The sequence below is a fragment of the Penaeus chinensis genome, chromosome 8 (genome assembly GCF_019202785.1).
Source record: "Penaeus chinensis breed Huanghai No. 1 chromosome 8, ASM1920278v2, whole genome shotgun sequence".
NCBI classification, from domain to species: Eukaryota; Metazoa; Arthropoda; class Malacostraca; order Decapoda; family Penaeidae; genus Penaeus; species Penaeus chinensis.
The window spans coordinates 23,396,459-23,398,799 of record NC_061826.1 but is presented as its reverse complement, the minus strand read 5'-3'; positions in this window follow the sequence as shown (position 1 = coordinate 23,398,799).

Sequence of the window (2,341 nt, the reverse complement as noted above, 5' to 3'; positions counted from 1 at the left end):
AAGGCAAGAGAAAAAGAAAGAAAATAAGAGAAAAAAAGGGAGACGAAAATAAGCACAATAACCCAACCGACATCAGCGACCAGCCCTCCTCCAGTCCCCCGAAGTCTTTTGCCTCCCGCCGCCCTGGGCCAGGTGTTGGCCGTTCCGTCAGCTCCTGTTATGAAGCGTGTGTTGTTGTTCCTACGAGACGCGCTCATCCGCTCGCACTTTTACGATCGCCTGACCGGTGCCAATGTAGTGAGAGAGGGCAGTCACACAAAGAGAGGGGAATTCTGGGAGGGAGGTGGAAGGAGAAAGAGTGAGAAAGAGAGAGCCAGAGAGAGAATGAGCGAGAGAGAGAGAGAGAGAGAGAGAGAGAGAGAGAGAGAGAGAGAGAGAGAGAGAGAGAGAGAGAGAGAGAGAGAGAGAGAGAGAGAGAGAGAGGAGGCAGTCACATAAAGAGAGGGGAATTCTGGGAGGGAGGTGGAAGGAGAAAGAGTGAGAAAGAGAGAGCCAGTGAGAGAATGAGCGAGAGAGAGAGAGAAGGCAGTCACATAAAGAGAGGGGAATTCTGGCAGGGAGGCGGAATGAGAAAGAGAGAGAGAGAAAGAGACAGACAGAGACACAGAGAGTGAGAGAGAGAGAGAGAGAGAGAATTCTGGGAGGGAGGCGGAAGGAGAGAGAGAGAGAGAGAGAGAGAGAGAGAGAGAGAGAGAGAGAGAGAGAGAGAGAGAGAGAGAGAGAAGAGGGGGTAAGAGAGAAGAGGGGGTAATCACACAAAGAGAAGGAAATTCTGGGAAGGAGAAAGAGGAAGAAAACAAGGGGGAGAGGAAGAGATAGGGAGAAAATGGGAAAGAGAGACAGACATACAGACAAACTAACAGAGATGGAGAGAGAGTATAGCATGTATGGGAGAGGGGACACAGTCGTACACACTTGCCCTCCTCCCTCCCCACACACGCACATACACCCATACGCGGAAGCAGAGACAACGAGAACATAGGAAGGGGAATGAAAACCAAGAAGGGACCTGGGATTTACAAAAAATTCTTCTGCCATTTACAGTACAACGTCCAACCGAATGGGGGACAAAATACCACCGAGAGGAGAACCAAAGCAGATAGAATGAAAAGAAATAGAGAAGAACAATACAGACAACTTAAAATTGTAATGGAATATACTGGATAATAGGATAAGGAATTGTGGGGTGTGTAGATTGTTGGAAATAAAAATACTATAAAGAATAAAGAAGAAGGACACTTGAGTATGGCCAATGCAAGAACTAAAGAATAAGATGTGCATAAAAAATAGTAGACAAAAAAAATGCTTACCGAGTACTCTATCTTGATTTTATTTTTGCTTTTGAAACGTTGTTAATATAAGCTGAAAATTGTATTCGTAAAGCGCTACTCCTTACCTGTAAATGTAGCAAAAGGTAATTAGTACAACCTCCGCTATTAATGTCTGGGGACAGTATTTGCGAAACGCTTAAACTCACAAAGCAGCGTCCAGATCATTACTGAAGGTAACAATAGTCATAAAGAAGAACACGCAGTACATGGGTTCAGTTAATTGGCTCGGGGAATTTGCCAGGCGCAGCCAGGAATTACCTGTGACCTTTTGATTGCCTGTGGAAAGCCGAGTCCTCGCCTCTTGAATGCGTGGGAAGCGGCTGGGCGCCGCGGAAATCGTGCCATTTATTATTTTTTCCTTTTTTTTTTTACTGTGTTCATTTATTTTCTTATGTAAGTTTATAAAGGAGAAAATGGTTCTCTGGATGTGCAGCTGTCTGCCACTTCCGAGGATCGGTTACTAATTAATCTAGAGGAAAAGGTGGAATTTAATTGCTCTTTATTGTATTAGGTAGGTTCCTCTTTAGAAAAATTGTCATACAGGCGGATCACTGATGAATTTTGAATAACAATACATGTTGCCATTAATCTGATAAGAAACATTAGTATTATTTTAGAGTTCCTCTTAGAGTTACGCACTTCCCCAGACGAGGCAGCGCCGCGGCTGACGAAGCTCTCGGCGGCGCAATCGGGGTGAAGACGCGAAACGGACACGCCACGCGCCATCGCTCTCGCGGGTATGTAAGTAACCCTCTCTCCGCCTCCCCCTCTTCCCCTCGCGCGCCCTCTGCCCCTTAAAGGATCCTTGCCTTCGCACCTTTCGCGCTGCCACCCTTCCTGCACCTCCAGACCACATTTTCTTCCACCGCCTCATTCTCTCAGGGATGTAAAGCTTCTGCCCTCTGCCAGCACTTCCCTGCTGGAGTGCCACGCATTGAGAGTTTAGTCGAGTGCCATTTGGTGGTAGCCGTGTCAGAAGCGTCTTATCTGGGAGATGCACAGGGCGACGA